The sequence below is a fragment of the Nannospalax galili genome, unplaced genomic scaffold (assembly GCF_000622305.1).
Source record: "Nannospalax galili isolate Female #2095 unplaced genomic scaffold, S.galili_v1.0 scaffold3916, whole genome shotgun sequence".
NCBI lineage: Eukaryota > Metazoa > Chordata > Mammalia > Rodentia > Spalacidae > Nannospalax > Nannospalax galili.
Window position 1 is genome coordinate 23,600 of NW_008338204.1, and position 10,205 is coordinate 33,804.

General features: G+C 37.3%; 1 pseudogene; it reads right to left on the bottom strand.

The window, feature by feature from the left end:
* Positions 1 to 6,393: 6,393 nt before the first annotated feature.
* LOC108490855 lies at positions 6,394 to 7,354 on the bottom strand (annotated as a pseudogene).
* Between the last annotated feature and the right edge of the window lie 2,851 nt (positions 7,355 to 10,205).

The following is a 10,205-nucleotide window of genomic DNA, read 5'->3' on the forward strand; positions in this document are numbered from 1 at the left end:
ATATGGAAAAGCAGGGAAAAGAAATGAAAGAACAAAGCTGGGCATGGTGGCAAACATCCTAAATCCCAGCACTTGGGAGGCAGAGCCCTGGAGATCTCTGTGAGTTCGAGGCCAGCCTGGTCCACCCAGTGGACTCCAAGTCAGCTGGGGCCACAGGGAGACCCCCATCTCAAAAAGACAAAAAAAAATCAAAGACCAAGGAATTTGCCAACATGGGGTCAACTTTGGTGGAATAATGAAGGTTTCCATTAGCTCTGTTCTTTTTATTTTATTTGGGGTTTTGTTTGTTTTGTTTTGTTTTTTAATCCTAACTAGTTTGTTGGGCTTCCTAACAGAGCATAGGGTGGAGGTTTATTTACAAAAGAGTGGGCATCCCCCAATGTATGGCTGTGCTGGAAAGTCCACAATCAGATATAGAGTGTATGACTTCCCAACAGCCATACAAAATGGCAAGAGAGGTGCATCATGGCATTCTCAGTTTATACACCTTTAGCACCTCTCCCACATGTAGCTAATGTCAACTGATTGGGTAGGAGGGGTAACTTACTCCCCCTTGAACTGTTGATGAGTGGAAGAAGGAGATGTGACTATAGCTTGCTGACATAGTGGTCTGAGGACATTGCCAGTGAATACTCCAACCCTTCCTCCAGCTCTTTCTTTCTTCCAACCTCTTCTGCAAAATTCCTTGAGCCTTGGAGGGGCAGTAGGTGTGGGATGATCTTCCTCCCGTTGTGACAAGGCACTGAACTTTCGTGTCTCTGCATCATCTATTTCCATGGACTGTTGAATCATTTCAGTGCAATTCCATCTACTATAAAACCACAAACAGCAAGAAGGAAGAACATCTAAACAGTGGCTTCTGTAGTAACTTAACCTATGGGTGTTAACACAAATACTTAGGCAGTATTTTAGCTGGCACATCATTTCCATCTAACAAAACAATTGCAGTGACTTCCCACTGGGGCCTATATTCTCCCCTGCCACAGGGGGTTGGCCAGGTCTACAGTACCAGATGTGTGCTCCACCCCTAGGAGCAGGCATTATGTCCAATCGAAAATTTGTTGGTTGTACATACACTAGACGCTTCACTGTTGCACCAGTAGGAACCACTAGTGCAACACGCAGGTTCCATCACTGAGAGGAATTATAGGGGGACAATTCTCCTCCAGTCATCTGCATATCGCCTTTTGGCACAATGAAAGCCACCCATCCAGTGGCAGGGAATTTCCAGCTTAGTCCAAGCTTGAATTCTCCCTCTCCCACAGTCATATCATGCAGTGTCTTCAGCAATAAGGTCCATTCGTCCACTTCCAGTGTACAGCTAACATTATTGACAATGGCCTTTATTGTTTTGAGGACCTCTAGAGCCCTCGGACCAATATCTCACAGGGGGGCAACCTACCTCTGGCACTGGGATTTTCATTTAACAAATATTTTGCTTCTTGGAGGGCTTTCTTCCATCCCTATAGGGTTCCTTCTGTGATTAAGGCTTTTTTTAAACTGTGCATCTGGAGAATTTTTTCCCTTTATTCCCATAGTTCTTTGAATAACCTTCCTTTCCCTTTCCCCTTTATCCCCATTTACATATTTTTCCCTTAGTGACACCTTTATCCTACTATTTTTCTCGCTCAGTTTCTTTCTTTCCCTTTACCTCCCTGGTTCCCTTTCCATATTCCTGGTCCCTGCAGTTGCATCAGGATATGCACTCACTTATAAGGATCTGGTGCTAGGACCCACAAATGAGGGAGTACATATGTCTTTTGTTTTTCTGAGTCCATGTTACTTTGCTTAGTATAACAATTTCTAGATCCATCCATTTACCTGTAAATTTCATCATTTCATCTTTCTTTACTGCTGAATAGAACTCCATTGTTTTAAATGTACCACATTTTAGTTAACAACTGGTCAGTTGAGGGGCACTTAGGTTGCTTCCATCTCTTACCTATTGTGAAAAGAACATCAATAAACATGGTTGTAGCAGTGCCTCTACAATAGGATGAGTCCTTTTGGGTATATGCCATGGAGTGATATAATTGGGTCATATGGTAGGTTCATTTTTAGTTTTTGTTTTGTTTTGTTTTGTTTTGTTTTTCCTTAAAGATTTTTTTTCCTGTTATCATTTTGCTGTGTTATTTTTTTTTTAATTTTTAAAAATGATTTATTTGAGTTCTCCACACTGTTTTCCATACGGGTTGCAGGAGTTTGCAATCCCACCAGCAGTGAATGAGCATTCCCCTTTCTCCACATCCTCCAAACATCATCATTCTTAGTCTGATGAAAAATTACAGCAAATACCCATTCTAAGTTAATTTCAAAATTGTTCATTATGAAGAAGCAATATAAAATAATGATTCAACAGCAATTTAAAGTTTCCATTGATTGACAAAACTTGCAAGCAGAAATAAAATAAGCTTCTAAAAACTTGAATTAATAAGGATTGATGCAATTTTCCATTAGAAATCACTTTTAATTTTCCAATTAATCCAGATGCATATCACATATGCAATAGTTTAAAATATACAATCTGTATTAGTCAAGGTTCTGTAAAGAAGCAGAACCTGAGTAGTCCAACAAGGGCTGCACCACACTGGAGAGGATGAGAATCAAATAGTTTGCTCAGTCCATAAGGCTGGCTGTCTCAGTAGTCCTAGTCTGTTCCTGAAGGCCTGATGAATTCCCAGAGATCTGGTTGTCTTCAGTCTACAGCAGCAAGATGAACTCATGAGTGAGAGAGAAGGCAAGCAGCAAAAAGCAAGTGCTGCCTTCCGCCATGGCATTTTATAGGGGCTTCCATCAGAAGGTAACACCCACATTTAGGGTGTGTCTTCCCCCTTCAGATGATCCAATCATGAAGGTCTCTCTCATTTCAGTTAATCCCAGATCCAGTCAAACTGACACCTAGTATTAGCCATCACACATATAGAATACATGAACATATAAAACACAAAATTATATCTTTTAATTGGGGCTGAGGAGAGGGTTCAGTGGGTAGAGCACTTACCATGCAAGTATGAGTATGAGTTCAGATCCCTAGCACTCACATAAACTCTGGCTGGGCCTATGGTCTGCCTATAAGTCCAGCACTGGGGAGGCAGAAACAGGGGATCCCCAGGAAAACCTGGCTAACCAGACTAGCAGGATCTGTTAGCTCTGAGCGCAAGTAAGAGACACTGCCTCCAAACATAAGATGGAGAGCTTTCAAGAAACATCTGGCTTCCACTAGCAGGGGTGCACACACATCCATATGCAATCACACACATACATGTGTACACACACACACACACACACACACATATATATATATCAATACTATACACAAACACGTGCAAAAGTTACCTTTTGATAAACAATAGAATTATGAACTCAAATGAATACTGAACATTGATCACCCAGACTGACAGAATGACTAACACTTGTTAAATGTGACCATGGGCTTTGCATGATTTCCTTTCTTCATTCATAAGACAACTCTTTGGTGATGGCATTATCCATCCTGATGGTGGACCAAGGGTCTTCAGAGTGAAAATTGTATATAATCTGAGGGGACCCCTTGAAAAAATGAATATTACAAAAAGAATTGCCATGCAACGTGTGAAACTTAAGTTTTGATAACTTCATGGTAGATCTACCATCTTTGAGCTGCACAGTACTATGAAATTATTATCAAATGCTTTTAGAATCAAACATAATTTGAAAATTTTATCCTCACTACATATATCTGATTCCTTTATATATTACAGTATATGTTTTTTCTGATTTTTTTTGTCCATACCGGACTTCAACCAGGGCATCATATGTGCCAGGTAATCACTCTCTCACTGGAGCTATATCCACAGCACTTCATACCTAGATTTTGGCAGTCTCCTGTCCACTTGCATTGAATTATTTTGCTTAGTTGTATAGAACATATATTTGGCTCCTTAACATTCTTTAAAATGTACAGCCATCTGACATAATGGGTCCCCAAACAGTAAGGGAAGGCAAAGTCAACATAATGCCCTTAAATATATTCTATATCTCAACATTCTCTTAATAGTATTATTGGAAATAGTGCAGACCATTTAAAACTGTTTGGCTTACTGTCATGATGTTTGCTGGCTTCTGCTCATCCAGAATGTTTTGGAATCATTTCTGCATTGGTTACTTAGTGGTAAATAGTACCTTTTTTTAACCACTGCTTGAGAACTTTGTAGCCACACCACTGTGCTTATGGTTGGTAAAGTAGTATCCACAGCTTATCAAGGAGACAGAATGATAAAATTACCAATTGTAGATCCTGTTTAAGAGGTTTAAGAGTTTGTGTAACATGCAGAGATACCTTCAATGCTGGATCCTCATGTTGATATACCAAGGAAGGAGTTTTCTTTATATATGAATTCTCCCAGAGTCTGTACAGTTCTTTTCATTCTCCATTACAAAGTTTTATTCTCAACCCAACTTCTCAATCTCATTACTAACTTGCATTGCAGAGTTCTCTTTTGATCAGTTATAACTCTGAGGGATTTTGGCAAATGTTCTTTCAGAATTTCCACATAAGCACTGAAGATTTACAATATGCCTGTCAAATATTCCATAGATTAATACTGCAAAAAACAGTTCAATTTTTAAAAGATTCCTTGGACTAATAAATATTACATGAACTAATTGGGGACATTACTGAAACACGAGCTAAGTGGTCCAAATAAATAGGTCCTTGAATCTTAACATGTACCTGCAACTAAGACAATGTTTACACACAGCATAAGTCAAGCCATTTATAGTAGAATTTCAAATAGAATAATGCAGTTATTTCACTGGTAGAAATGTGTTTTGTGCTTATGTTAATATCATAAACAATTTTATTGTTTATTTAAAAATTGGCTATATTTTAAACACAATATCAGACACTTTTACACTAAATTTGTTTCCTTGTTTGCTTAATACAGTTAATGAAAAAACACAATAAAAAACAATACATCCCTTTTATAATTTGCCTTAAATTGAAAACCTAGGGGTTTCTTTTACTTAATTTACCTCTGAATGTATTTCACTTAATTCATAAAAAATTTGTGGTTTCTCCATTTACTCAATAATCCCCCAAATTAAAAACACCCAGAGATTTATAAATACTCATTTGCAACATTTTCTTACCTTTAGTAGATACACATGGGATAGTATATTTGATAGACTATTTTTACAAATACCATTTAGTAAATTCCACATAATTTGAATTAGTTCATGCTTGCTATCGTTTCTTAAAAGATGACTTCCAAAGCACACAAAACTACAATATTTTGTATTTCAGTACTTGCAGTGAGAGTCACTACCAGCAGGTGGTAGCAATTCCTTGTGTACATAAAAGCTAATAGTTAAAACACTAACAAAAACAATTTGTATATAAAAGCATAACATTAAATTTACAGTGTATTACTAGTGAGAAATTTACTTTTCCAAAATATTAAAGGGAATAATACTTTAACCAATGTGTAAGTCAATATAAATAAATAAAATAACATTGTAAATTTAAACATCAGTCTTTATAAATCATATCATTAGCATGTTATATTCTAATGTTAACTTCCCATGAACAACTTTTCCATGGTACCTTATGGACTAAAGGTTCAGCTTTGGAACTCATAACATTTTCTGGTTTGTACGATTGTTGCACTTGTCCATAAATCTACATTGTCAGAAGCAGATATCAGCCCAGTGTTGCTGTGCTGATTAACTGAAGTGGCTGGAGGTAACATACATTGCTGTTATTCTCCCTAATGAGGTTATTGGTGGTGTCCAGGCAGTGCTTCTGTGCTGGTTAACTGAGTTGTCTGGAGGTATAAAGTCAGGTTGCTGTGATCCTTAACTGAGGTGGTTGATGGAAATTCACATTCACATCATTTCTACACACCCCTTCTCCATTTATATATTTACATACCCAGAATTTTTTCTCTCTAATTACAGAGGTCACAAATTGATTTAACGTGAAGTATAAGTGACTCAGAAATGTAAAAAGTGACTATTTGGGGCAGAAATTAATTTCTTACATCAGTTTAGGCTATTTAAGGATTGCAGAAGTCTTGCCAATTTGTCATACTTTAGGGATTTTCTTGAGTTGCCATTTATAGGTAATTGTCATTTTCTCCTTTGATGTGCTATTATTTGATATTTTCTATTGCACTGATTATTGGAAATCTTAACAAAACAACAACTTCTTATATTTCTATAGATAGTTTTGGTTTCTGGAAAAATATTTCCATTAACTTCCTTTTTAAAATTTCACATATATTTTTCCATACACTTGAAAATACACAGCCTGATAACCTTAGAAATTCTTGGCAATTACAATTTTATATGAAGTCCAGAAATAAGAACACAGCTTTGGAAACTCTGTTTGACACTAAACCTCTGCTGAGAGATTTAAAAAGGAAAAGAATGCGAAGGAGTTTCTCTCCTGGAATTTAGAAGCTTACTTTTCAGTTTCTTCATGGCTGTCTTTACTTCTTGATTTCTCAACGTATATATTATTGGGTTCAGAATGGGAGTAAAGATGGTATAAAATACAGACAGGATCTTTTCTATCACAGAGCTGTTCTGTGGCCACATATAGATGAAGATGCATGGCCCAAAGAATATGAAGACAACAAGGAAGTGAGCTGTACAGGTCGAAAGGGCCTATGAGGACCCTCTAGAGGAATGGTGCTTGATTGTAACAAGCACAATAACATACAAATTAAGTAAAAGGACAAAGCAGGACAAAGCAATTATGCCACTCATTGATATCATAAAGAGGCCAAGCACAAATATTTCCATACAAGCCAACAGGAACACCACAGGAAGGTTGCAGAAAAAACTGTCTACCTGGTTGGGATCACAGAATGGTAGCGTGAGAGCAAGTATGACCTGGCTCATTGAATGCATGATTCCTACAATCCATGATGCGACCACAAGGGCAACACACACCTGGGGACTAACGACTGAAGCACAGTGCAGGGACTTATAAATTGTAACATATCTGTCAAAAGACATAGCCATCAGTAAAATTATCTCAGTACCAGTGAAAAGGTGGAGAAAGAATACCTGGGAGATGCATCCATCAAAAGAGATTGTGTTATGATTAGTTAGATAGTCTATAATCATCTTGGGCGTGGCAAAGGAAGCAAGAGCCATGTCAATGAGAGAAAGGTTGTTCAGCAGGAAGTACATAGGAGAGTGCAGGAGAGGGTCAGCTAGAACTGTGATCACTTATGAGGCTGTTGCCGAATATTGTTGCCACATAAAGCAGCAAGAAGACAATAAAGAAAAATATCTGTAGTTCCCAGGAGTTAGAGAGCCCCAGCAAAACAAATTCAGTCACGGCAGACTTATTGGCCACGTCCATTATCTGGGTTCAAAGGCAAAAGCCTGTGTAAAAAAGTAAAAATAATGAGGAAGTTTGGCTAACTCAAGCAATAGCTCCAATTTAAGAGTCTACATTCATAAACTTTCTTTTCCTGTGACAAATTATCCTTATTCCTCCTTCTCATGCAATATGCTGACTTGAAATAATATCATAGAATATAAGATGTGTAACAAATACTCTATAAATAAATGTACTGAAAATGACATTTTTTGATATTAAATGCCAGTCAAATGAAAATAACATGGAAATATGGCTAAGTATGGAAAAAGTATGGAAAGTATGGCTAAGTATGGAAAACAATATGGCTAAGTAAACCAGGTGTGGTCATAGGTTAGACTACTGTATTGGTGTTAAAAGAAATAACCTTGATCTGTAGTAACATGGGATGATCTCAGACACATTATGCTAAGGGAAAATTGCAAGTGGTATATGTAAATTAGAGTTCAATCTATGTGCAAAATAATTATATGCATTTTCTATAGATATGTATCTGAATGTGGTTTTCAAGGTTCCTTAGAATTCAATCGAAATTCCTAACCAGTTATTTGTGGGATGGGCTATATAGATCAGAGGGATTTAGGTGGAAATCAGAATTGGGAGGGTGGTCACAGGAAACTTCAACTCTATAATGTGTATCTAATTTATGTATGTTTCTAAAGTATTCATATTACATTTGATAATTTAGAAACTGCTATCATTTTGTGTCTTGTAAATTGCTTTATGGGGTACTGTGTATATACATTAAAATACACTTACTTTAAAAATAAAAACATAGGAGAAACAATACATAAACCTCATAATGCTGCGTAAATTTGGAGATGAAGGAGGAGAGAAGAACATGAAAGGTAATGGCTGGGTTTGAGGATAGGTGCTGTGAAAGGACAAGACAGTAAATATTCAAAAGCAGAAAGTGCATTGCAATCCTTATCTGTATTACCAAATATTTTCTTTAATTCCCAAGGAAATCTAAGGACCTGCTTAGCTTTCAAAATGGTTCACTCCATGACTCCTTCCTCAGAAAACATAGCTAAATACCTGCAGAGAATCCTAAAATCTATACCCTTTCCAAAGTCAGTATGAAATATATAAACTCTGCAATAGCTTTATATTTTATGTCAAATTCTGTTGTTTTGTTTCATTCCATCTGCATATTTATCTGTCTCAAACTGATCAAGAAAATATTATCCCTGTTCTGATTAACTTGGAATTTTATGCTTAACAAAAATCTCCGCATGTCAGTAGCTTATGTGTTTCATTTTTCTATTACTGCCTAATTTTGGAACTGCATGATGAAGTCATCCTTCCATCTTAACTTATTGAAAAGGAACTCTTGCAAATCACACAGAGACTTTTCTCTAATCAGCCCTTAAGGAATTCTTTTTAAATCTTACCTTCTTAAGCTTACAAATATAAGCTTAAGTTCTAATTATGAAAGACATGAGCTTCTTTTTATTTTTCTTCTCTGTTTTTCATTTGCTGATAAATGGGACAACATAGTTTTTATAAGTATAGTTTTTCTAATGCAGAGAAAGAATTGGAAAGCAATTGAACACTTTCTCATTTTTTTGTAAATTTTCTACTGCTTTTTGTGTATTTCCTACAGAACATCTTAATCATCTTTATAACCTGTTGCCATTGGCACCCTCCCATAACTACCCCCCAACACTGGATTTCATAAATTCTGTCATTTTGTCTTGAGACCAATGAAGTCAAGTTAGTATCCTGAGACATCCCTCAGTGCAAGTTTATTCACTGAGGTCTAGTCAGTCTATCTAGAATCCCTCTCTTTAAGAAGATCAACTCTTCTTTATCCAGCACTAATCATCTGCCAACAGTTCTTTGGTGAGATTTAGGAATACTGCCCATCCCCAGAGTTCTATGCTGGGTTTTTGTCTGCTTGACTTTGCATGGGTCTGTGCATGCTGATACCATTGCTGTAGGTTCATATGAGCAAGGCCCCAAGGAGCCTGTAGGATTTATTTCCTTACAGTCATGCACCTCCTCCCTGTGTGAGCCTTAGGTATAGAGGTTAGATTGTAGATGTGTCACTTACAGTTGGGTAATTCACAGACAATCTCTATGTATGACCAGTTGTGGAACTCTGCCATATATAAGGATCCATATTTTGCACATAGTAAGAAATTACATTTGTAATGAGACTGCCTTGGGGGTTTCTCTAATATCTATGATCTCTTTAGCCATATGTTATGTTTACAGTAGCACACATGAGTTTCCTCCCATTGAGTGGGCTTTAAGTCCAATTAGGTATCTGTTGATTATCCCCAAGATGAAAGTGTCCCTACTGCCCCAATATAATTGGTTATTAGGCATTAAAGCTGAAATTGGACCATGAATTGGTGTTTTCCCTTAGTAGCTTGCATAGTGGTTTCCAAAGCTATGAGGCCTAGCCTACAGGGGAGGTGGCTTCCAGGTCAGATTAAGCTCCATTGATCCAAATCCTGTGTCCAAACTATGTCCTGTCTTCAGCAATAGAGTTTTACATTCAGTTTCTGGGAGGCAATGAGGGCTGTAGCAATAACCTTTGTAATTTTTGGATTCTGGTGGACTGCCCTGACCAGGAACTCAAAGGAAGGTTTCTCCTGTCTGGCACTGTTTCTTGTTAAGTAGCCTTCCACTAAACACATGGACTCATGTAGGGATAGTGTATGTGTAATTTTCCAGTAGGTTTTTGGACTAATATGATTCCCTCTGGGTTTTTTTTTTTTTTTGCATTTATCTCACCTCTCTCTCTCCCTGTCTAACCTCCCTCCAGGCCCTCCCCTGGTAAAGGACCCCTATTTTCCTCATTTCTCCCTTGAGAGTACCTGTT